Genomic DNA, 27,871 nt, shown 5'->3' on the forward strand with positions numbered 1-27,871 from the left:
TCAGTAGACACAAATGAATTAATGAATAATAAAGCTTGTTAAATACTTTCAATTTGGCAGACATTATACTAAATACTAGGGATACAAACTGCTCTCCCCAAGGACCTTATATTCTTTTTTTTATTTTCAATATTATTTTATTTTTCAAATATATGTAAAAATAGCTTATTCATTTGTGTAAGATTGTGTTCCAAATTTCTTCTCCTTCCATCCCTTATCTTCCCCCTCCCCAAGACTGCAAATAACTTGATATAGGTTAAATATATGCAATTCTTTTAAACATATTTCTATATTTGTCATATTGTACAAGATCAAAAGAAAAAAATGACAAAGGAAAAACAACAAAAAGTGAAAAAATTTTGCTTCAATACATATTCAGTCTCCATAGTTCTTTCTCTGGATGTGAATGACATTTTTCATCCCAGATGTGTTGGAATTGCCTTGAATCAATACATTGTTGAGAAAAGCTAATCCATCACAGGTGATCATCACATAATCTTCTTGTTACTCTGTACAATGTTCTTTTGGTTCTGCTCAATTCACTTTGCCTCAGTTCATGTAAGTTTTTCCAGGCTTTTCTGAAATGAGCCTACTTGTCATTTCTTATAGAACAATAATTCCATTGCATTCTCAAACTACAATTTATTCAGCCATTCCCCAACTGATGAGAATTCATTCACTTACATTCTAATGGAGAAAGATAATACATAAAAAGAGGTTGTAGGTAGGGATGGGGCAATGGAGAAGAATGTAGTACTATTTAAGAATTGCTAGAAAATGATGTAGAGACTTGGTAATAGGAAAGATAAGGTGAATGAATGGTCACCATCTATCAATCCTGTATCCCAGGTAACAAGTAAAAAGTTCTTATAGGAAAGGGATAGAGATTAAGGGGAATTTCTGGAATATAGGCAGCATAGTTTGGAAATATCTAGAAAGCAAAATGGAGGCAATTAGCTTTTGAGTAAAGGGCACTTTTCTAAAGTTCTATAGGGAAGAGAAAGTAGTCTCCAGAGGGATATTCTGTGACAAACTCTCCCACAAGCATATTCATCGAAATCCATGGGATATTGGATTCTAACTGTGTAGGTCCTGTGTGGCAAAGAATAAATACAACTCTTAGTTACTAAAAGTCTTTTATTGAGTATTTAAGTAGGGCCACATTATAAGAGATTTGATAAGACAATTAGATAAATTCAAGACATTTCTTGTATAAAATAATCTCTCTTCATCCAATGTGCAAAACAACTTCATTTCCATCTGGCTGTTCTCTGATTTCCTTATTCTTTCAGGAACCTCATACTCCTGCAAGACCTCATCAACCCTGGAACTCACATCTCTTCAAAAACCATCTTCTTTTTGACTGGAAAAGGTGGAAGATGAGACTGCTCTATTTTAGGACAACAATAAGTGAAGCCATCTCTACACTTCCCATCTGTCTGGACTCCACTGATCATTAATCCCCTTGCCAAGTACTTCTACCTCTCCTTTCACCTCCATTTTAGCTTTTAAATGAGGTGTGTGGAATGATCTGAAAGGACTAGCAACTCTGGGATGAGGACTTGTTGAGTCCTTTTCAGGCCCTGTTTGTTGGCCATCTGATTCACCCAACTCTTACCTGTGATTCCAAGAAGCTGTAGCTAAGCCAGGTTGAAGGTAACAAGGGGTTTCAAATTTGTCAGTAGCTGGGGGGGGATATCCACCTCAAACATGTAAGGACTTCTCAGGCAGAATGAAAACTTGTTCCCATGGATATGAAAGTGGCTGAAGCAAACACTGTGAAGTACTTAAGAGCTTGATCAGATACTGAAGACACCAAAGTCATCATCCACTACATACCATAGTCATTTGTCTTGACTTTTGTCCTGTCACTGGACTTTGATGAATCTAGAAGAGAAAATGAGACTGATGACTTTGTGTAATTTTTCCTCACTTAAATCCAATTCATATGAAGTCAAATCATTAGCAATGATGTCATTGGTTCTCTTGGGGGGATGGGGAGGAGGGACAAATATTTTTTTCAGTGTTGCCTCTACCCATATCTCAGTTTCACATCCACTCCAGCATTAAATTGTGAGCTCCTTCACAGAGAGGTATTTTTGCCTTTATAAGAGATAGTATTTTTTTTTAATGATGAAATTAAGGGGTGAGAGAGGAATGTACTGGGAGAAAGGGAAAGAGAGAAGAAATTCTCTGCCATAAAAAAGGCAAGAAAAAAGTTTTTACCAGTGGAAAAGAATGGGAGGAGAAGGTGAATGAGTGAACCTTATTCTCATCAGAATTGGCTCAAATAGGAAATAACATACATACTCAATAGAGGTATAAAAATCTATCTAATCTTGCAGGAAAAAAAGAGGGGAATGGGATATAGGAAAAGGGCAGAGTGATAAAAACAAGGGCATTTTAAGGAAGGAAGTACTCAGTAGCAAAACACTTTTGCGGAGGGATAAAGTGAAAGGAGACAGAGAATAAATGGGGAGAAATACAATTAGCAATAGTAATTTTTTTTCCTTTTTTAAAATAATTATAACTTTTATTGACAGAACCCATGCCCGGGTAATTTTTTACAACATTATCCCTTGCACTCACTTCTGTTCCAACTTTTCTTCTCCCTCTCTCCACCCCCTCTGTCAGATGGCAAGCTGTCTATACATGTTAAATATGTCACAGTATATCCTAGATACAATATATGTGTATAGAACCGAACAGTTCTCTTATTGCACAGAAAGAATTGGATTCAGAAAGTAAAAATAATCCAGGAAGAAAAACAAAAATACAAATAGTTTACATTCATTTCCCAGTGTTCTTTCTTTGGATGTAGCTGCTTCTGTCCATCATTAATCAATTGAAACTGAGTTAGATCTTCTCTTTGTCGAAGAAATCCACTTCCATCAGAATACATCCTCATACAGTATCGTTGTTGAGGTATATAATGATCTCCTGGTTCTACTCATTTCACTTAGCATCAATTCATATAAGTCTCGCCAGTCCTCTCTGTATTCATTATGCTGGTCATTTCTTACAGAACAATAATATTCCATGACATTCATATACCACAATTTACTCAACCATTCTCCAAATGATGGGCATCCATTCATTTTCCAGCTTCTAGCCACTACAAACAGGGCTGCCACAAACATTTTGGCACATACAGGTCCCTTTCCCTTCTTTAGTATCTCTTTGGGGTATAAGCCCAGTAGAAACACTGCTGGGTCAAAGGGTATGCAGTTTTTGGTAACTTTTGGGACATAATTCCAGATTGTTCTCCAGAATGGTTGGATTTGTTCATAACTCCACCAACAATGCATCAGTGTCCCAGTTTTCCCGCATCCCCTCCAACATTCATCATTATTTTTTCCTGTCATCTTAGCCAATCTGACAGGTGTGTAGTGGTATCTCAGAGTTGTCTTAATTTGCATTTCTCTGATCAATAGTGATTTGGAACACTCTTTCATATGAGTGGAAGTAGTTTCAATTTCATCATCTGAAAATTGTCTGTTCATATCCTTTGACCATTTATCAATTGGAGAATGGCTTGATTTCTAATAAATTAGAATCAATTCTCTATATATTTTGGAAATGAGGCCTTTATCAGAACCTTTAACTGTGAAGATGTTTTCCCAGTTTGTTGCTTCCCTTCTAATCTTGTTTGCATTAGTTTTCTTTGTACAAAGGCTTTTTAATTTGATATAATCAAAAATTTCTATTTTGTGATCAGTAATGGTCTCTAGTTCATCTTTGGTCACAAATTTCTTCCTCCTCCACAAGTCTGGGAGGTAAACTATCCTATGTTTTTCTAATTTATTTATAATCTCAGTCTTTATGCCTAAATCATGGGCCCATTTTGAACTTATCTTGCCATACATTATTAAATGTGGATCCATGCCTAATTTCTGCCATCCTAATTTCCAGTTTTCCCAGCAGTTTTTGTCAAATAATGAATTCTTATCCCAAAAGTTAGGATCTTTGGGTTTGTCAAACACTAGATTGCTATAGTTGACTATTTTGTTTTGTGAACCTAACCTGTTCCACTGATCAACTAATCTATTTCTTAGCCAATACCAAATGGTTTTGGTGACTGCTGCTTTATAATATAGTTTTAGTTCAGGTACAGCTAGGCCACCTTCATTTGATTTTTTTTTTCATTTTTGAGATTCTCGACCTTTTGTTCTTCCATATGAATTTTGTTGTTATTTTTTCTAGATCATTAAGATATTTTCTTGGGAGTCTGATTGGTATAGCATTAAATAAATAGATTAGTTTACAAAGTATTGTCATCTTTATTATATTTGCTCAGCAATATAATAAAAAAATAATATTTTTCCAATTATTTAAATCTGACTTTATTTGTGTGGAAAGGTTTTTTTGTAATTTTAGCAATAGTAATTTGTAAAAAAAAAAATTTCAAAATGAGTTTCTCTGATAAGCCTTCATTTCTCAAAGGCAGAGGGAATTAAGTCAAATTAATAATAATAAAAAAGAGCAATGCCCCAGTTGATAAATGATCAAAAGATATCTATAATTCATTCATATCCTCTGACCTATCACCATCACTACTAGGCATGAATACCAAAAGAGTTTTTGGGGAAAAACAGGGAAACAAAGGAAAATGTCCTAGATGTACAAAAAATATTCATAGCAGCTCTCTTCTCAGGACCAAAAAAAAAGTAAATTGAAGGAATGTTCATTAATTGAGGAATGGCTCAATAAACTATGGTATGTGTTTGTGATGTGATATTATTGTTCTCTGGGAAATAATGAGCAGGATGATCTCAGGAAAAAAATACCTGGAAAGTCCTCCATGAAGAAAGTGAAATATACAAAGTAATAGCAATGTTCTAGGATGGCCAGCCGTAAATGACTTTGTTATTCTCAGGAGTACAAATATTCATAAATACTCTGAAGGACTTATGATGAAAAACCCTATTCATACCCAGAGAAGGAACTGATTATGTCTGGATGCAGAATGAAGCATTTTTTTATTTCTCTATCTCTTTCTTTTTAACTTAATTTTTCTTGAAGGTTTTTTTTTTTTATTATTTTCATTAGGTTAGGAGATCAATGTTTTCTTTTTTTTCTCACAATTTGACTTTTATGGAAATGTTTTACATAACCTCACATGTGTTTTCTTAATTATAAGTGGGGTTAAGGGAGAGAACCTAGAATTCAAAAATATTAAAAACAAATGTAAAAAAAATGTTTTAAATGTAACTGGAGGAAAATATTAAATAAATTACTTTTTAAAAATAAAGAAAATTGCCACATCTCAAACTTAGCTTCTTTCAATGAAGTAATACTGATATCATCAACAACAAACATTTATTGAGCATTCACTCTTTTGAAGGCATTATATTTTCAAAGATCTTATAAAATAGTTGGGAAAATAGCATATATCTATAAAAAGATAAATAGCAATACAGAATCATAGAATGTTGGAGTTTAAAGGGACCTTACAAATTTGAGTTCAAAACCTAATGTCTGATGCTTATTACCTGAGGGATACTGGGAAAATCACTTAACCTCCCAGGGCTTCAATAGCCCCATGTGTAAAATAAAGAGAATCTACTAGAAAATTGTAAAAGTACCTGAGCTACAACTCTAAATGGATTATCCTATGTTCTTGTCCAACTCATATTTATATATGAGGTGTAGAGAGGAAGGATGACTTACCCAGAGTCAAATAGTAACAAAAATGAGGATTTGAACTCATGTCTTATGACTGGGAAACCTCCACTCCACCATACCAAATCAAGGTAGCCCATGTAAAAAGCTAAACTTATAAATGGTAGAGACCCTAAGGACTATAAGACTCACGCTCATTTATTTCTTCCTCTTCCTGACCAAGAAAAGATGCATGATAAATTGACAATGGAGGATATAAAGTAGGTATTTTATTTAGGTACCTATAGATTCACAGAATAAAAGAAATGTCCACTTGAAAAGTAACAGCACGTGGTGCAATTTGTACATTTAGGAGTTAATAAATGAGTCTCTTTATATGAGTTCACATAGATCAGTAAATCAATCAATATTTTTAGGTACCCACTATATGCCAGACACTATGCTAAGATATATAGATATAGAAATAGATATACTATATGTATATGTGTGTGTGTATTATATATACTATGCTATATTAGAATATACTACTGCTATACTAAAATAAAATCACAAAATGCTACATTATAGAGATTTGCTTTAAATGTAATTTGAAAATGTGGAAAAGAAAGTCAACATGTTGTGAGAGAAAAAGTGGGATAACTTATAACAAGGCATCACCTCCTGTATCCTAGTATATACATCCATACCTACATATACATACACATTTAACATTTTATATATTTATTTTATATTTATAACAGATTATATATAAATATATAATCTGTTTTGCACAGTCCAACACACAATATCCCACAGTTCAAAGACAACATGGTATCATGCCCCTGTCACGATAATGAGCTGCTCTGGGAAGACACTGTGGTGCAGCCCAAATTTCCAAATTTGGAGTGTAGAGATGAGTTCAAAACTTGGCTCTGCCATTTACTACCTGTTTGACCTTGGAGCAAGTCACTTAATCAATCAACAAGGAGTTATTAATTACTTCCTCTGAGTAAAATACTGTGTTAAGCCTTAGGGATATGAAGGGGGGCTAAATCAATAGTCTCTGTCTTCTAGGAATAGATTCAACCTCTTAGAAAAGAGGTTAGTAAAGAAACAGAAAAGAAAAAAAAAGTGTTCTTTCAAGGAGCTTAGTTAACCATAGTTGCCCCATTAAATGATTTGGACGAGATTACTTCTAAGGTTCCTTCCAGTTTTAAATCGATGATTCTAATTCATTGCTGTTCTTTCCAATGCATCCATATTTTTCTTCTTTTCTTTTCTTCTTTTTTTTTTCTCCTTACTTTTAAATGGCCAAAATAAATTAAAAATAAAATATCTACAACAAATATGTGATAAAGATCAAGCTCATGTTGTGGCTGACAGAAAAGATCAGATACTAGGCCAACCATAGAAACAATCTGTTCATTCAACATTATGATTTGATTATATGGAATCCATTCAAAAACATTCTTAGAAAAAACTCACCTTCCTCTCTTAGCATCTCAATAAGTATGCTGCAGATCGTGAATCATGATAGTAATTATAATAGCTTGGCCATATGCCTTCTAGAAGACAGTGTGGCACACCCTTGTGCTAAAAACATGTTCATCATCATCATCATCCTTTGAGCTCTTTTCACAGTTGAACAGCACATCATGTCATTGCTGTTTATTATCATAAATAATGGGGGGTGTAGAAAGTTAATTGCAATTAACAATATCAACCTACAACTGCTCTGTGACATGTGATCTAAATAAATATTTACACACAGCTCTATGGAAATACATCATATCACAAAGTAACCTACATATAATAAATGCATGAATAACCTTGTAGTTTCCCCTTAAAACCTAAATGAATTATAAAGTCTTATCTCAATGACTTCTCATTGCCATGCTATGCGTATGCTGTAAGCACTAAATTCAATAGCATTTATTCTTTTAACCTTGAGATTGGAATGTTGGGTAAGTGTCACAGTATTGATTACCATGAAGGTTAAGATGATTATATAGGGGTTAAAGATGAGGAGCCATTTCCAACCTTTAAATGTGAAAATATTTAAGATGTGTAGAAATGTAGCACAATATGTCCACTCATCTATATCATTTATAATTATTAATTTAAATATAATTTTCTAATAAAATAATAATTATAAGGATTCTAAGTCCAAATAACTATTTCCATGTCTGAGTATGAGGTCCAGATTTCTCGATATGAAAGTACTATTCAAAATAGTTCTACTCTTCATGTGTGATGGATTTATGTTTCTAAATTCTACTCACTTATAGTGTAAGAGTTTTCATTGGTGATAAACTGACCCAAACAAGCCATAAATTCTACCCAGAATAATATTTTTCTTGGTTTTTATTGAGCTAAAATGTCTAGATAGCCTTGCTTACAAATCAAAATACATTTTTCCAGTTGGAAACTTGGCTTTCCAAAGGTCTACCACTTCATCTTTTTATTGACTGAATGTGCTCAAACACTGCGCATTTTCATAAAGAGATTTCAAGACAAAAATGCGGCCAACATCATGTGACCCAGTGAGGAGCTGCTATGCTTTTAAATAAAGAATGTAAGTCTAACATTTGGCTTTTTCAATTCCCAATCCATATTGTATTATATAATCAATAGATATTCAAAGTGTCTTAAAAGGAAAGCCAATATTTAAAACAAACAAACCAAAAAAAAAAAAAAAAAAACTCAACACCAGATTTTTTGGATAAACAAACCATGAGCTACATCTCAATTTTCACTTATCAAGGACTATTAATTTGCTCAATATTATCCTTATACAGTAATGAAGAAGAACATCTCAGACCTTTACTTCCCAGGCATGCATTATATTCCCAAATCTAAAATTATATATTATCAAATATTAACTCTTGCTATGATCTTAGAATGCTTGGTGAAGATCTAAATTTGTTGCTACTGTAAACATACAGACAAAAGAAGCAGCTCCACAATCATCTTTTCTCATCCAGAATAAATAAAGGATGGGAGTAACACAAAAATTTGGAAGGAAAGAAGGGAGAGAGGGAGGGACAGAGGGAGAGAGGTAAGAAAGAAGGGAGGGAGGAAAAGAAGAAGGGAGGGACAGGAGGATGGAGGAGAGGAAAGGAGAGAAGGAAAGGAAAAAAAGAAGAAAGGAGGGAAAACAGAAAGGAAGGAAGATGGAAAGACAGACAGAAAGAAAGAAAGAAGAAGAAAGAAAGAAAAAGAAAGAAAGGAAGGGAGGGAGGAAGGAAGAGAGGGAGGAAGGAAGGGAGGAGGGAGGAAGAGAGAGAGAGAAAAGGAGGGAGGAAAGGAAAGAAGGAAAGAAGGAAGGAAGGAAGGAAAGATGGTAGGAAGGAAGGAAGGAAGGAAAGAAAGAAGGAAGGAAGGAAGGAAGGAAGGAAGGAAGGAAGGAAGGAAGGAAAGAAGGAAGGAAGGAAGGAAGGAAGGAAGGAAGGAAGAAGGAAGGAAGGAAGGAAGGAAGGAAGGAAAGAAGGAAGGAAGGAAGAAAGGAAAGAAGAGACATAAGGATATAGTGGCTAGAGCACCAGCTTTAGAGTTAGAAAGATTCAAGTTTACATTCTGACTCCAATACTATTAGTCTGTCCATGGACAAGTACCTTAACCTCTCAGTGTCCTATGTCCCTGACTGACAGGAATCTGAATTGACAGATGAAGTTTCCATAACAAATATTCAATATTGATGAAATCACATATCAGGACCAAAAACTGCATCCATCTACTCATATACACATAACATATATATTATGGTGGCATGGGAGCCACCAATTTTCTGCTTAGTAGATGCTCTTTATTTAGTTTAGTAAATAATTAAGTCTCAGTGTCTCCTATCTTCTGTGGTTCTAGATGGCCCACAAAAAATATGGCTGCCTAGACTGAGCTTAAACTTGATGAATCCATTTCTTTCTGTCATGCCAAATAAAATACTAAATATCTTACATAGTCTGTGGATGTTCTGCCCAGGTCACTGACACCATTCAAGTAAAATTCAGAAGGTCAAAATGAGAAATTAATGACTTGATTTCTAATCAATAGACATCAGGACCCTGTGTATCTCCTCTCCCAGTCCACCTCAGTTTTCATCTTCCTTTTGTGTGTTGTTTTTTCACATTAGATTATAATCTTGAAGGCAGTAACTTTTTCTTCTTTGTATTATATTTCTAGCATTTGATGCAGTGCTTGGCACAAAGTAAGACCTTAATAAATGTCTATTTACCTTAGAACAGAAGTGCAAGGAGAAAGACAGGGTCATTAAACTATACCTAAGGATCCCTGTGGACTGTATATTTGCTTGAAAAGCTACATATTCATATATTTCTTTTTATTAATATATTAACACATTGAAATCAGATAGAACTGCATTTTAATCTGATTTGGTCAACACTTGAGACTGTTGTGGTTGCATGGAGCTTACCACATATTTAATACCTCTGCTCTGGAAAGCAACTTATTATTCCTGTTAAATATTTGTTCAAAGCTTTTGAGCCAAGATAGGGATTTGGAGAGGTATGGGCAAAATTACATAATTCCCCATAGTATTCCATTCTCAGGTGATATTTTTCCTCTATTAAACTCTTCTTTGGTTCACAGAAATTTTCCATATTCAGGTAAACCATCTCTAGTCTGGCTCCCAATCTTATCATTCAAATAAGTATGTTTTCCCCAAAGTTACCAATTATCTCTTTACTGTCAAATATGATAGTTTTTTCTTAGTTTTCATCCTTCTTGATCTCTCTGTAGTATTTAAAACTTCAAGAATGCAGCTAGGTGCCAGAGTTCATGGAGCAAGATACATGGAGCAAGGACTCAGAAACTGGAAGATTTGAATTCAAATCCTGCTGTATTTTCTTGAACAAGTCATTTAATCTTTCTCAGCTTCAGTTTCCTCATCTGTAAAATGAGGATAATAATAGCACCAACTCCCAGGATAGTTGTTAGGATATTTATAGTATTTATTAAATGTTTTTCAAACTTTAAAGCACTATATAAATTCTAGTTGATGATGATGATGATGATGATGATGATGATGATGATGATGACGTCACTCCCTCCTCCAGGAGTCTCCTTCCTCTGTGGTATTTTAAGACTGTTATATAGCAGTAATCCTATATCTCTGACTGGCCATTCTCAATATTTTTTGCTAGATCACTATCCATATTGTAGTCCCTAATAATAAATCCCCAGGAGTTCTCATAAGCCCTCTTCATATGTCTTTCCCTTTCTTTTCCTTTCTTGTGTCTTTGCAGTCTCCTCTTCCCTCATGTTTCTTTTCTTCCTTCTCCTCTTCTTCCTCCTCCTCCTTCTCCCTCCATCTAATTCTGTTTGTCTCTCTGTGTGTCTCTGACTCTGTCTCTCTCTCCTTTTCCCTCTTTCTTCCTCCCTACTTCAATCATCATTTCTATGATACAAATGCCTCAAAGACTTATCTGTACAAGTCTTTTTATCTTCTTTTGAAATATAGTCCTACAATACTAATTCCATATTGAGCATTTTTAAGTGGATATTGCAGAGGTATCTCCAAGTCAGTGTATTCACAATAGAAATCATTGCCTTTCTCAAAAATCCAAGCTTCTTCTAAGCTCTCTGATTTCTGCTATACTTCTTGCCACCCATCAGCAAATTCAGAGTCATCCCCAACTTCTCATTCTCACTCACCACAGAAATCCAATCACTTATCAAAACTTGTTATTTCTACCAATGTGCTATCTCTTGCGTCTTTCCCTTTCCTTCTACTCATAGAACTCTCACCCCAATTCAGAAACTTATTACCTCTTTCCTTGTTAGTGAAATAGCTCCCTAATTGGTGTCCTTGCTTTCCTCAAATCCCTCTCCAATCCAACAATCATTCAGCTACCAATGAGATATTTCTAAAACTTATATCTGATATCCTATTCAATAACAACTTCCATTAGTTCCTTAATTAGCTCTGGGATGAAATACACATTCTTTTACTTGGTAAATTACCTCCACAATCCAACTCTAATTCACCATGGTGGTCTTATGATGATTTCCTCCCCTTCACTGTACAATCCAATCAAATTGGTCTTTCTGTTCCTCACATATGGTATTTTTTTATTACAATATATGTATATTTATATATGTATGTATTTTATGTTACTTATATTTGTACATGTATCATATGTACATAGAATGTAAGCTCCTTGAGAAAATGAACCAATTTTTCTTTTTCTCCTCACTGTCACATAGATAGATAGATGATTGAAAGAGACTGATAAAGAGTCATGTGACATTAACCTGGGGTTTATTGAGTGTTCTGGAAAGGCTAGCACCTCTGGTATGAGGGCTGCTAAAAACCTTCCCAGCACTGCTCATATGCATGGTCTAATGTCACCAAACTCTCACCTGTGGCTCCAAGAAGCTGTAGCTTACACAGTGACCACAACCTGATAAAACTGTCTGGGAAAACAAGCCAAAGTATATTGAAAGTAATAGAGAGGCCTCAAACTCTGTAGTGAGTTAGAAAGAAGTCTATCCCAAACATGTGAAGACTTCCCTCAGCAGAATGATGGATAAGAACTAGTTGTTTCAAAAGCCATGAAGGTGGATAGAACAGGTGTCGCGGAGTACATAGGGCTTGGTCATTCAAGGAAGATGTCAAGTCATCTACTGCATCCTGGGCCATCCGCAGTCATCCTGACTTTTGTCATACCACTTGGACTTCAATGACTCTGAAAGAGAGAGTAAGCGTGATGACTTTGTGCAACTTTGCTTCCCTTAAATCCAATTCACATGTGAGTCAAGACATCATTCTATGATGCCATTGGTCCTCTCTGAAAACAAAGCACAGATAATAACAACTACAAAAAGACAGATAAAAGTTAGCAAGTCATCCTATGTCCCCAAGGAGATTATATATTAACAGAATAAGGCAAAGACTGAAAGTGGATCAGGGAAGAAGGGTCTAGTACTCTTCCTTGGAGGGTGCAAGATGGTAGCAAGACCTGATTTCCAACAAAATAAGATAAAGGTCATCGATAGGGGCCAAGTAAACCAGGGATAGAGCCCAAAGTTTTGTGTTGTCTCCTCTGATAAAATGTAAACTATTTCAAAAGTCATGGGGAGGGGCAGCAGGGGAGAAGAGGATGATGGTCAGGCTGTATAGGTAGGTTCTAGAAGGTAAAGTCAAAGTATATATTCTTAATGGATATTAGTGGAATGGTTGTGATTGAATTTGACCCAGTAAAGTTTATTAAGTACCAACTATGCATTAGGAGGCAGCTAGGTGACATAATAGATATAGCATAGGGCTTGGAATCAGGAAGACCCATTTTCAGGAGTTCAAATCCAGCCTTAGATATTTTCTAGTTGTATAACTCTGGGTAAGTTGCTTAATGTTGTTAGACTCAGCTTCTTCAACTATAAAATAAACTGGCAAAGGAAATAGTAAACCATTCCATTATCTTTCCCAAGAAAACTCCAAATGGGGTCATGAAGAATTATATATAACCAAAAATTATTAAGATGTGCTAAGAACTGTTAGGTTCTAAGGATATTAAGGCAAAAATTCACATAGTACTTTCACAAAAAGACCTTACATTATACTATCTTAATTCACATAAAAATAAGAAAATACAATATAATTTTTGAGATGAACCCCAAAATCAAGAGAGGCTCAGAAAACATTTTGTTTAGGATGTAGCAGATGAGCTGAGTTTGGAGCTAGAGATTACCAAAAGGCTTTTCCAATGAATTCACATGGAGGCTACCCCTTAAACAAGCAAGGAAACAAGGTTGTACCACGCCCAGTTTCAGCCTTAAAAATACAAAGACAAAAATAAAATAATCTCTCTTCTTAGAAAGTTTACATTATATCAGAGGAGACAGCACACACACACACACACACACACACACACACACAGGACATAGAAATAGAAAATGGTGGGGGAATGAACCTGGGATTTCATTATTGAGGGGGGTCTCACTGCATCATTGCAAGTTAGCACCTTCTTAATAATTTGTATTCTTAGAGTTTCCATTTACACAAAACAAATAACAAGTACTTGTGAGACAGGAAAAAGTCTGAATTGGAGTATCTAAGGGATAATGGCAAGAGGTATAAACTCTTCTTTCCATTTATTCCTTTACCCTGATAGGGCATAGGTAATATATTTCATTATGGACCCAAACCCTGTTACTTCATAGAACTATATAGTTCATTATGGTAAAAATTTCAAACTAAAGTTCAATAGAGAACTTTAATTCTTTCTCTCTCTTTTTCTCTTTAAAAAAAATAGTGACCCTTATTTCATACAAGATAGAATATGATTAAGTTCTATAGGAAAGATTGAAAAAAATATTTTGAGAACAATGAGACAAAGAAAAGGACACACTGCATTATTTTTCTTAACTTTTATTTATTTTTCTACAACTATTCTAGTATGAACTATCAACTCAACAAGAGATATTTAATGCAGAAAGACAGGTTATCAATAGTGACAAAAAAGTTAACATCAGAGACTAGCTAGACCTGTTAGACACATAATTTTCACAGTAATCCAGAAGCACTTTTAGTAGTAACTGACCTTAAGTGGCTGAAGATAAAATTGTGTTGATTTCCCTTCAAAAAAAATTTTAATAGAATGTCTTTCTGACTTCTTCATATTAATAAGCATCCTAATACATAGTATAGAGCAATCAAAAGATTCAGGCTTGTTTTCTTCTATTTGGGTAGATTTAGTATTACATTGTATATGTGTGTGTCTGTGTGCATCTGTGTGTGTACTCCCTGGACATTTCTTCAAAGAGATCATAAGCCCTCCAAATCTTCTCATCCATTATAATTCTTGCCTATATATTTCCATTAGACATATGTAGATAAGTAAGACAAAGTTGACGGTGATAGTCAAAGGAGTGATCTACCTCAGAAGTTTCAAATATACCTCACAGGCTATATTGTTATCTAAAACACTTGGAAGTGCTGTCCAAACTAGATTAAAATATAATTGAGATATATTTAATGAAATTAAAAACAATGGAATATAAATAATGTTATTATGTGGTTTTTCTAAGTCAAAATATGGTACCTACTGATTTTTACTTAAGATTTAGCAGCCTCAAACTTGGAAAAGGTCTCAGAAGCTACTAAACCAATTTATACTGATTATTATTCTTGTCTAAAATGTACCAAATAAGTGGTCAATAAATCATCTAGTTTTTGAAAACTTCAAGTTAGGAAAGCCTACTACTTGCTAAAGAAGAATATTCCCTTTTAAGACTGCTATAACCTTTAGCAAACTTTCTTTAAAATATATAACTAACAATAGGGAATAACTAAATAAATTATGCTATATGAATGGAATGGAATACTATTCTGTCATATGAAATAAGGAAAGGAATAGTTCACTCCAAGAAATTTGGAGTGAACTAAAGCAAAATAAAGTGAGTTTTAGCAAGAGAAAAATGTATATAATAGTAACAGCATTGTAAAGACAAAAAACTTTGAAATACTTAAGAACTCTAATCAATGTAATGACCAGTCACAATTTCAGAGCACTATATCCATTTTCCTACCAGAAAACATATATTTTTGGACATGGTCAATGAAAAATTATTCATATTTGTTAGAAAGATTTCCACCCATCCTATCATGGATGAATAAGCAGATGAAAAAAAGAAAAAAAATAGTGCTTATTAATTGAAAAAATTAAAAATATAAAAACACACAGAGAAAGAAAAAAGCAAAAGAATAATGACACTTGTATATAGATCTGGATCCTGAAGGAAAGATGATGTTGATTTGACCTCATTTTTTCACTGCTGCATTCCAGATGTGCTCCACACATGTGGTTAAGAGGAAAATGGCTGATGCAATAACTTGCTACATATACATCTTTTTTCCCAAATGCTAGCTTTCATAGAAAATTAACAAAATTCTTAAATCAGTACTTCTTAGGTATATGAAAATAACAAATAATCTTTTTTTTTCTAGGCCTGACTTTCTCTTCAATAAACAAGGTTTTTCCATTTGATATTTCTGTTTTCTTGGTTTATAAGGCATCTCTCTTGAAGAGTTGAAAGCATTTCCCTATCTACTTTAAAATTCCTTAATTGTACATTTATTGGATTATTAGCTATCTATAGGAGGGAGAAAAAATTGTAACATAAGGTTTTGCAAAGATGAATGTTGAAAACTGCATATATTTTAAAAATAAAAACTTTTTTTAAAAGGATAATTGACACATCCCTTCCAAAAGAGAGAGAAAGAGAGAGAGATATTACTCAGTTATATAGACTCCCTGAGATAAGGAGAATGAGACATAACTGTTCTTGTTTTACAAATGAGAAAAAGTGATTAAAAGATGAATACAAGGAATCACAAGAAATGGAAGCTCAAACTCAGAATTTTTGGCTCCTACTCCAATATTCTTTTAACATGTAGCCTGGGTTTCTGAGCATGCTTGGAGCACGCTCAGTTTGTGTAACTTGGAACTTGTTTTGTTCTCTACATCACATACATAGGGTTAACCTCTTTTGACTGTCTATGTCTTTAAAACTGGTGAGACCTATTTGCTTGATCTTTTCTGCCCCTATTTTGAACCTGTTCTTTTTGGATAGTACTATCTGATGGGGCCAATAAAAACACTATGAATTAGAAGGAAAATTCTTTTCCAATTTTTTTCTTTTGCTCTCAGCTCTGAAAAAATGTGCCTAGGGTTGTTTGTTTCTATTCTGTGTTATTTGTTCTCAGTTTCAGGTGCCAGAGCTGTTCTACACAAAATGGGAGTTTGAAGCATGATGACCTAGGAGCCAAAACTGCAGGCAAGGGTCATACAGACAGCTAGGCTAGCATAGAAATCCCAAAAAGCCAGGGAAGCTGGCATTCAATTCTAAGGAAAAATAAGGATTTGGAAGTGGGACTATATTCTATAGAATATAGTGGACTATATTCTATAGTCCATAAATATAAATATATATTTATGGAACTAAACTAAGCTACAAGCCTAATACTCTTCCCTCCCCCCAGAGATTGCAGGAAATAGGATTGTGCCTCCCACATATGGGAGGAATAAGTTTATATATTTATTAACATGCAATTTGAAGTAAACATTCTTTTGTAAAAGATCCTTTGTTATATGTGTCTGGGAAAACTGGGCCCTTTGCATTTATGGGGATCTCTAGAGAGATTTTCTGCCCAAAACTTTAGTTTTTCAGATATTCTGAACTGTAAAATCCTAAAAAAAAAAAAAAAAAGTTGGCAAATTTTTTTAGGCTCTAAATGTACAGTTGCTCTTCCCCTCCCTGCTCCAAGAGTATCTTCTCACAAGTCAGTACCATGGGTATAAATTTGTGAACTTTTCCTGACTGTTAAGTACTGATACTTCCTGGTTTGTTGAATTCTGTATAGTCTTGGTATAATGATGTGTTCCATAGGTTGAGACTTATAAAAGTATTAAGTTTACTGTGTGAAATTTGGAACCATTAAACTGCTACTATCTAGTAAATATTTGTATTGCTTTTGTATTTAAAGATACATACAATGCTTACCTTGTGAAAGCAAAATGACTTACCATCATGTAGCATAAGAATTACCTGTGCCTTAAATTTACAAGTAGCTGATATTCAGGGAAGGGGGATTAGTTTTATACCCTAGTTTTGTTCCTATAGATCCAAGTCCAAACATCCCCCTCATGCTCAAATATTGGTACCCTAACTCCTCAGGGTTACCATGACAGAGGCTGGCTGTACTATACAGTCTACAATTCTGGCTCCAATATTGATATGGCTCAAACCTCTGGTCCTATGGGAATCCTCTCTGGCACGTGAAACTGAGGATGACAATTCAGAAAGAAACAAATAGCCCCAGTCCCTTTTCTGAAGTGAGGATAAAAGAGAATGAGCAGGGGGTGGCAAATTCTTCCCCTCTCACTGATTTAGTTCATGGCATCTACAGTGGCAGCAGAGTTGCTAATGGGAGTCACTGAAAAAGAGCAGATAAAGAAAATGGCTAGTTTCCACAAGTCCCCAATCAAGAGAAGCTTCTCCCATCCACATGGCAGAAGACATTGCAAGATACCCTGTTAGTCAAATTGGGTGTGCTAGAGAAGCCCAGGCTACACATGTATTGCTGCTGTCTCATTAAATCTAAATCCCCTCTGGTGTACCAATTCACAAATTCAGAAAGGTCATAACCAACCTAGGGACATTGTCATTATAGATTACTCTTTCTGGGATGATTTTGATCCAATATATTGGGGGGGGGAAGCGAAGGATCTTTTACTTGTAAATTCAAAGAAAACAATTCTTTATTCTCTCATGAACGAAAATTATTCTAAATTTCTTTTACACATGAAATTGGAAAGGCATTAGAATCAGGTCTAAAAATAAAGAGAAGGAAGAGAACCAGCATTTAAGGAGGAATATCTGACAACTATACCGTATTGCTTACATTGTTTTCTCACAAATTCTCAGAACATATCACAAAGTTAAATGGCTCAATTTAAATATTAAGTAATTATAGTAAAGGGAGAAAGGGAATTAGTTGGTTTCAGCAAAAGAGGAAAGAGGTTTTCAGATGAGATTTGGTGATGAAAGCACCAGCAGATGAAAATAGCTGCATATTCAAGTTTCTGGATTGATGGAATATGTGCCCTTCTGATGATGCTGTGGACTACAAAAACTTCTTTCAGGCGGAAAAAACAAAAAACAAATGAATTAACAATACAGAACTGTTCCTCATAAGAAATGATATGATAAGCAGAATTACAAGTAAGAATTGAACAAAAAGGGGCTAGGAGGCAGAATTGTATGTAACAAGGCTCTCTAGTTAAGTTAGAATATAACAAATAAAAATAAGCAGTTACTCTTCAGGGCACTCTTTAAGTTGTTTTGATTTTGATTTTTTGCCTGTCCTGTGCTTCTTACATTCATGGCAGAGAGAAATATGTTGTGCCATAAAAGAGGATTCCCTCCTACCATATTATTCAGTTTGCCAAAAATGGAAGGCAAAACATGAGAATGGCTCCTCTTGCTAAGTCTGCTTTGGTTACATTTCCTATCACCAAGTAGACAGGAAGTATTCTCAGACTCAAAAGCCAGAGCTAAAAGTAGATGCCTCATACTGAAAGAACGGAAACCAGATGGGATAAGGTTACTTTTCTGCTTCTTGAAGACTTCAGGTGACTTCAAATTAATGGGAAATTTTTTCAGTGAGGTCTCTAAATCCTCTCACTTTCTCTCCTTTCTTTTCCATCCCTTCCTTTTCATATATATGTGTGTGTGTGTGTGTGTGTGTGTATAGTACTGTGCCAGTATTTCCAACCTATTAAGTTATTTCAGCATTGTAAGAATCTGATCCTCTAAGGGTTTACCAGATGCCATATGTAATAGGGGAAGACAGTCTCTATCCTTGGGGGACTACTGTCTAATAAGTTTTGTAAGATAGAAAAGCTCATACAAGTACACACAAAGAAATATCCTACTTAGCAGAAAGGAGACCTAGAGTGGGATGTTGTTACATACAATTAATTCTTAACCTGTTTTCACAAGAATCCACCCCTGAAGGAAATGGAAGTTTTCTTCCCATTACAGGCTTTGGGATAGAGCTTTCCCTTTTCATATAAATAAGGCTCTCCTCTCTGCATACAGAAAACCAAACAAATGTCTGTATAAATATTGCTCTCTCAAGAAACATTTCAAATATGTGTTATTGAAGAGAGAAGGCGAAGGTCAAAAATGAGAAAGGATAATATGGCACAGGGACCTGATTGCCTCCAACATTCACATTCTTTTTCAACATTCCTTCTCTTGCCCATTACCCCAGTCATAAGCTCTGAACTTCCATCAGGGGAGAAGGGAAGCCACTGAGAGAAGATGAGATTTGGAGGGAGAAGACACCAGGGGACTGTTTACTATTTACTAGAATTTGAACAGTGATTTAAATACACAAATGCATGCCAAGAATAATATCTGCTAGAAAGGCTAACAGTATTTATCCATTTAAACAACATGGTGACAGAAATCTTCAGGCTTCAGTTTACATATTGATCAATTGTTTTGGTAAGAATTAAGGGGGTTTTGTTGCAAATCAATACCTGTACAAGACTCAAATTTTACAAAGGAAGATGGGTTTAGAGCTATCTAATTCACCTTCTTTATTTTACAAACAAGGACTTTGAAACCCAAAAAGTGTAAATGATTAGTCCAAAACTATATAGGTATTGTAGCAGAAGAGCTAAGATTCTAACCCAACTCTTTTCATAGCAAAATACTGGGCTAACGATTGTTTATTTAAATAAGAATTCTAATTTATTCCTGAAAACTATCAAATCTAACCAAGAAAATAACATCTTACCATAATGCAGGCTCAAATAACAGATTCCTATTCCTTTCTCCCTCCAGCTCTCCACCCCATCTCCATCTCTACCCCATAATGATGGCATGACATGAAATGTGAGCAGATGTTGATATATAAGTCCTAGCATAACTTTTTAGCAGTTGAATTAAAATGAATTAAGAATTCTCAGTGCTACAGTGCTAGAATGTGTTCTGGAGCTTATAAATGATTCCAAAAAGTTTTTTTTAATCAAAATTTGTTCATGTCTGAGACAAGTACAATGGGGAAATTCATTGAGTGATTCTACTCCTGGCCCTCATCCTGACTTTCTGAATTTCAAAATCATGCCTTTTCTATGTCTGGCTCATTCTAGAGCTTATTTCCATGCCTGTAGCCTCCTTGCCCTCAAATAACCCAGTATCCCTTTGGCTGTTCACTCTAAAATAACCCTTCTCAAGGCTAATACCACTTTTCCTATTAATAGGTTCCTCCAGGAGTCTCTATTTTGTGGCATGGTCCAGGTTGGCCTCCCTTTATTCTTTTCCTAACCTTATGCCTGACTTTCTGGATTTCAAAACTATGCCCCAAGCAAGTTAGAATACATTCATTTGTTCTTCCCTCCCCCTCAACCACTTTTAATTGCCTTTTATGTATTGTCTTCCTGCAATGTCCTCATTATAACTTGAGTTTTTTAAGGGACTGTTTTTTGTTTTGCTTATATTTATACACCCAGCAAATAGTTTAGTATTCCACATATAAATAAGTACTTAATAATTTCTTTTTACTTCTTTGCTCCTTTCTTTGTTTCTTTTTTCTTTCTTTGTTCCTTTCCTTCTTTCTTTTGTTCCTTCCTTCCTTTCTCCTTTCCTCCTTCTTACAATCTCCTTCCGTTTTTTCTTCGTTTGGAGAGAGGTTATGGCTCTGGAAATGATACTCTAGACAAAGGCAGAAGAATATGCAAAATTTTTGCACTTTCACAGCTACTATCTACTAATATCCACTCATTAAGTGACCGCCATCACATAATTAGTATCTTTAGCAACTGATATTGAATAAAACATACTCTATAAGTTTTGCTTTTATGTATCTACTGATAACAATGCCGTTTTGGAAGATCTGAAATTTGAGAAAAGATCATCCAGTAAGATTATGGCAATGGTACATTTTAATTCTTGAATAGTTCCATTTCAATATCATGATGAATATTGTCCATATTGCATTTTATGCATTTTAGAGGTATCCCAAACCCATCTGTGGCATTCTTTTTTCTCCCACATTCTTCTTAGTTTGTTAGTGTTTCAAGAGTTATTACTACAACAAAAGTTTGAATTCATTTTATATTTGTGATCATCTCAAAGTCTCATAGCATCAATACAGATATTAGCATCAGCTCCCATAATGCATAAAAATAGGGTTTTCACTTTGTACAAAGAATTAGGAAATTCATTAAATTTTACCTCAGCCAAGGTGGGGAATGGGGAGTAAAGCAATAGATGTGATCAGACTAGCTCCACTAGAAAACCACACATAAGAGACTTATATATATGTGTGTGTGTGTGTGTGTGTGTGTGTGTGTGTGTATGCATGTGTGTACATGTGTGTATGTATGTATATGTATATATAGCTATTTATAGATATGCCATTTTAATGAACACACTCAATATTCCAAAAAAAGCCTGTACTAACTAAAACAAAAAGGATTATTTCTATAAATTTTTCAAATATTCACATTTAACATCCAAAGAAAACATACAGGAAAAGACAGCTGGTATTAAGGTAGTATACTTATAATTTCTAGAGAGTTACGAAGGTGGCTTAAAGTTATTTAAACCAGATTGTGTATAAAGTGGAACTGGGTGTGTGCTTTCTAATACACACACACACACGATGACAAATCTTTGCCCTCCAAAAACTATGTCAGAGACCAGGGATCCAAGGCCCTTTCTTTTTTACTACCATCTCTCTCCTCTCATGTTAATGGCTTGTGGGATCTCCAGTGTAATTTCCTTAGGCTTCCAGTAAATGAGATGAAGTTTTGGACTCCTTCCTGCTAAAGCACTTCAAGAGCTGGGATAGAACAGGGGAAGCAGCTCCATCTCTCCCCTTTTCTATTTAGTTCAGAAAGAAAGAAGTTTCTTCTTTGTTGTTCCTGTTTCCATGACATAAGTCATCCACCTGGACCAACTCTAGGAGCTTGGGATAAGATGTGGGGTCATGACCTCAGGAGCTTGGGCCAGTTTTAGACAGACATCTTAGTTCTCCCTTTCTTTAGCTAGACATAAGATAAGGGATACTGAGAAAAATTACTCATCTCATGCATAGTGCTTTTGGTCAGCACATCCTTCCTGATGCTATTAAATAGCATGGAGAATAAACTTTAGTATGAGTCTCTTGGTTTAAGACAAGAAAGATCATTTTTAACATATGATGATTCTCCTTGCTTTATGGATTCCATCCTCTACTTCCATGGAACTGTGTTTAATGTCTTTTCTTTTTTTTTTTTTTTTTTTTTTTTTTTTTTGGTTTTTTTTTTTTTTTTTTTTTTTTTTTTTTTTTTTTTTAATTTTATTTTATTTAATACTAACTTCGCATTGACAGAATCCATGCCAGGATAATTTCTACACGACATTATCCCTTGCAATCACTTATGTTTCGTTTTTTCCCCTCCCTCCCTCCTCCCCCCCCCCCAGGATGGCAGGCAGTCCTATATATGCTAAACATGTTGCAGTATATCCTAGATACAATACATATTTGCAGAACCAAACAGTTCTCTTGTTGCACAGGGAGAGTTGGATTTAGAAGGTAAAAATAACTCGGGAAGAAAATCAAAAATGCAAATAGTTCACATTCATTTCCCAGTATTCCTTCTTTGGGTGTAGCTGTTTCTGTCCATCATTTCTCCAATGAAACTCAGTTAAGTCTCTTTGTCAGAGAAATCCACTTCCATCAGAATACATCCTCATACAATATCGTTGTCGAAGTGTATAATGATCTCCTGGTTCTGCTCATCTCACTTAGCATCAGTCCATGTAGGTCTCTCCAAGCCTCTCTGTATTCATCCTGCTGGTCATTCCTTACAGAGCAATAATATTCCATAACATTCATATACCACAATTTACCCAGCCACTCTCCAATTGATGGGCATCCATTCATTTTCCAGTTTCTAGCCACTACAAACAGGGCTGCTACAAACATTTTGGCACATACAGGTCCCCTTCCCTTTTTTAGTATCTCTTTGGGGTATAAGCCCAATAGAAACACTGTTGGATCAAAGGGTATGCACAGTTTGATAACTTTTTGGGCATAATTCCAGATCGCTCTCCAGAATGGCTGGATTCGTTCACAACTCCACCAACAATGCATCAATGTCCCCGTTTTCCCGCATCCCCTCCAACATTCATCATTGTTTTTTCCTGTCATCTTAGCCAATCTGACAGGAGTGTAGTGATATCTCAGAGTTGTCTTAATTTGCATTTCTCTGATCAATAGTGATTTGGAACACTCTTTCATGTGAGTGGTAATAGTTTCAATTTCTTCATCTGAAAATTGTCTGTTCATATCCTTTGACCATTTATCAATTGGAGAATGGCTTGATTTTTTATAAATTTGAGTCAGTTCTCTATATATTTTGGAAATGAGGCCTTTATCAGAACCTTTAATTGTAAAGATGTTTTCCCAGTTAGTTACTTCCCTACTAATCTTGTTTGCATTCGTTCTGTTTGTACAAAGGCTTTTTAATTTGATATAATCAAAATTTTCTATTTTGTGATTGGTAATGGTCTCTAGTTCATCTTTGGTCACAAATTTCTTTCTCCTCCACAAGTCTGAGAGATAAACTATCCTATGTTCCTCTAATTTATTTATAATCTCGTTCTTTATGCCTAGGTCATGGACCCATTTTGATCTTATCTTGGTATGTGGTGTTAAGTGTGGGTCCTTGCCTAATTTCTGCCATACTAATTTCCAGTTATCCCAGCAGTTTTTATCAAATAATGAAATCTTATCCCAAAATTTAGAATCTTTGGGTTTGTCAAACACTAGATTGCTATAGTTGACTATTCTGTCTTGTGAACCTAACCTTTTCCACTGATCAACTAATCTATTTCTAAGCCAATACCAGATGGTTTTGGTGACTGCTGCTTTATAATATAATTTTAGATCAGGTACAGCTAGACCACCTTCATTTGATTTTTTTTTCATTAATTCCCTTGAGATTCTCGACTTTTTATTGTTCCATATGAATTTTGTTGTTATTTTTTCTAAATCATTAAAATATTTTCTTGGAAGTCTGATTGGTATAGCACTAAATAAATATATTAGTTTAGGGAGTATTGTCATCTTTATTATATTTGCTCGGCCTATCCAAGAGCACTTAATATTTTTCCAATTATTTAAGTCTGACTTTATTTGTGTGAAAACTTTTTTGTAATTTTGCTCATATAATTCCTGACTTTCCTTTGGTAGGTAGATTCCCAAATATTTTATGCTATCAACAGTTATTTTGAATGGAATTTCTCTTTGTATCTCTTGTTCTTGGATTTTGTTGGTGGTGTATAAGAATGCTGAGGATTTATGGGGATTTATTTTGTATCCTGCTACTTTGCTAAAATTATGAATTATTTCTAATAGCTTTTTAGTAGAATCTCTGGGGTTTTCTAGGTATACCATCATATCATCTGCAAAGAGTGATAGTTTGATTTCCTCATTGCCTACTCTAATTCCTTTAATCTCTTTCTCGACTCTTATTGCAGAGGCCAGTGTTTCTAATACAATATTGAATAATAATGGTGATAGTGGGCAACCTTGCTTCACTCCAGATCTTACCGGGAAAGGTTCCAGTTTTTCCCCATTGCATATGATGCTTACTGAAGGTTTAAAATATATGCTCCTAACTATTTTAAGGAAAAGTCCTTTTATTCCTATGCTCTCAAGTGTTTTTATTAGGAATGGCTGTTGGATTTTATCAAATGCTTTTTCTGCATCTATTGAAATGATCATATGGTTTTTGTTTGGTTGGTTGTTGATATAGTCAATTATGTTAATAGTTTTCCTAATATTGAACCAGCCCTGCATTCCTGGTATAAATCCTACTTGGTCATAGTGTATTATCCTGGGGATGATTTTCTGTAATCTTTTTGCTAATATTTTATTTAAGATTTTAGCATCAATATTCATTAGGGAGATTGGTCTATAATTTTCTTTCTCTGTTTTCAGCCTACCTGGTTTAGGTATCAGTACCATATCTGTGTCATAAAAGGAGTTTGGTAGGACTCCTTCAATCCCTACTTCTTCAAATAGTTTATTTAGCATTGGAGTTAATTGATTTTTAAATGTTTGATAGAATTCAGATGTAAATCCATCTGGTCCTGGGGTTTTTTTCTTAGGGAGTTGATTGATAGTTTGTTCTATTTCTTTTTCTGAGATAGGAGTGTTTAGGATATTTACTTCTTCCTCTGTTAGTTTAGGTAAGCTATATTTTTGGAGGTATTCTTCTATTTCATTTAAGTTGTCGAATTTATTGGCGTAAAGTTGGGCAAAGTAACTCCTAATTATTGCTCTAATTTCCTCTTCGTTAGTGGTGAGTTCTCCCTTTTCATTTTTAAGACTAACAATTTGATTTTCCTCTTTCCTTTTTTTAATCAGATTTACTAAGGGTTTGTCTATTTTGTTGGTTTTTTCATAGAACCAACTCTTAGTTTTATTAATCAATTCAATAGTTTTTTTACTTTCAATTTTATTGATCTCTCCTTTTATTTTTTGAATTTCAAGTTTAGTGTTTGATTGGGGGTTTTTAATTTGTTCCTTTTCTAGCATTTTTAGTTGCAAGCCCAATTCATTGACCTTCTCTTTCTCTATTTTATACAAATAGGCCTCTAGAGATATGAGATTTCCCCTTATTACCGCTTTGGCTGCATCCCATACATTTTGGTATGATGTCTCATTATTATCATTTTCTTGGATGAAGTTATTAATTATGTCTATAATTTGCTGTTTCACCCAATCATTCTTTAGTATGAGATTATTTAGTTTCCAATTATTTTTTGGTCTACTTTCCTGTGGCTTTTTATTGAATGTAATTTTCAATGCATCATGGTCTGAAAAGGATGCATTCACTATTTCTGCCTTACTGCATTTGAGTTTGAGGTTTTTATGTCCTAATATATGATCAATTTTTGTATAAGTTCCATGAACTGCTGAAAAGAAGGTGTACTCCTTTCTGTCCCCATTACATTTTCTCCAGAGATCTATCATATCTAATTTTTCTAGTATTCTATTTATCTCTTTGACTTCTTTCTTATTTATTTTGTGGTTTGATTTATCTAATTCTGAGAGTGCAAGGTTGAGATCTCCCACTATTAAAGTTTTACTGTCTATTTCTTCTTGCAGCTCTCTTAATTTCTCTTTTAGGAATTTAGATGCTACACTACTTGGTGCATATATATTTAATATAGATAGTTCTTCATTATTCATTCTACCCTTTAGCAAGATATAGTGCCCTTCCTTATCTCTTTTGATTAGATCAATTTTTGCTTTAGCTTGATCTGAGATCAGGATGGCTACCCCTGCTTTTTTGGCTTCACCTGAAGCATAGTAGATTTTGCTCCAACCTTTTACCTTTAACCTGCATGTATCACCCCGCTTCAGGTGTGTTTCCTGTATACAACATATTGTAGGATTCTGGCTTTTAATCCATTCTGCTAACCGCTTCCTCTTTATAGAGGAGTTTACCCCGTTCACATTTATGGTTAAAATGACCAATTCTGTATTACTTGCCATCTTGTTAACCCCGGTTTATGCTTTTCTCCCTTCTTACTCCCTTACCCCCTCCCTTACCCCCCTTCCCAGTATTAAGCTTGTGAGCTCCCCTTGCTTCTCACAGCCCTCCCTTTTTCAGTATCCCTCCCCCCTCTTAGAGTTCCCCCCCCCAACTTACCCCTTTCCCTCCCAGTTACCGTATTCCCTTCCACTTAGCTTATTCCTTCCTTTTTCACTTTTCCCTTCTCACTTTTCAATGAGGTGGGAGAAGTTTCACCATAGAATGAATATGTCTAAGATTCTTCTCTTACTGCCAATTCTGAAAGCAGTAAAATACTCACTATTTTCATTCCTCTCCATTCTTTCTCTCAGATTTACTAGGTTTTCTTTGCCTCTTCATGAAATGTAGTACCCCCACTTTCCCTTTTTTCTAGTACAATGTCCTTTCCACAACTAGTTTCTAGAACAAGGTATACATGTATTCTTTATACATCTTTACAGCCGAAATATAGTTCCCAAGATTAATCTTTACCTTTTTAGATTTCTCTTGAGTTCTGTGCTTGTAGATCAAATTTTTTGTTAAGTTCTGGCTTTTTCATCAGAAATAGATGAAATTCGCTTATTTTGTTGAATGTCCATCTTCTTCCCTGGAAAAAGATGCTCAATCTCGCTGGGTAAGTTATTTTTGGTTGCATACCAAGTTCCTTAGCCTTTCGGAATATCATATTCCAGGCCCTTCGATCCTTTAATGTGGATGCTGCCAGATCCTGGGTGATCCTTATTGTGGCTCCTTGATACTTGAATTGGGTTTTTCTAGCCGCTTGCAGTATTTTTTCCTTTGCCTGAGGGTTCTGGCATTTGGCCACTATATTCCTTGGTGTTTTGATTTTAGGATCCCTTTCAGTAGGGGATCGATGAATTCTTTCAATGTCTATTTTACCTTCTGTTTCTATGACTTCTGGGCAGTTCTCTTTGATAATTTCCTGGAAGATAGTGTTCAGGCTTTTTTTTTCATCATACTTTTCTGGAAGTCCGATGATTCTCAGGTTGTCTCTCCTGGATCTGTTTTCCAGGTCTGTTGTCTTCCCCAGAAGGTATTTCACATCCTTTTCCATTGTTTGATTTTTTTGGATTTGCTTGACTGAATCTTCTTGTCTCCTCGAGTCATTCAATTCCAATTGTTCGACCCTGATTTTCAGTGAGGTA

At 34.9% G+C, this 27,871-nt stretch overlaps 1 long non-coding RNA gene across 1 annotated transcript; it reads right to left on the bottom strand.

Annotated features, from left to right (window-relative positions):
- Positions 1 to 1,123: 1,123 nt before the first annotated feature.
- Positions 1,124 to 21,477, bottom strand: LOC127544121 (uncharacterized). The gene is made up of 3 exons (XR_007949378.1): positions 20,695 to 21,477; positions 11,980 to 12,305; positions 1,124 to 1,887 (listed from the first exon to the last, which is right to left on the bottom strand). It is a non-coding gene; the product is annotated as an uncharacterized LOC127544121 (long non-coding RNA).
- Between the last annotated feature and the right edge of the window lie 6,394 nt (positions 21,478 to 27,871).

This window comes from Antechinus flavipes, chromosome 1 (assembly GCF_016432865.1).
Source record: "Antechinus flavipes isolate AdamAnt ecotype Samford, QLD, Australia chromosome 1, AdamAnt_v2, whole genome shotgun sequence".
In the NCBI taxonomy this organism is placed as follows: Eukaryota; Metazoa; Chordata; class Mammalia; order Dasyuromorphia; family Dasyuridae; genus Antechinus; species Antechinus flavipes.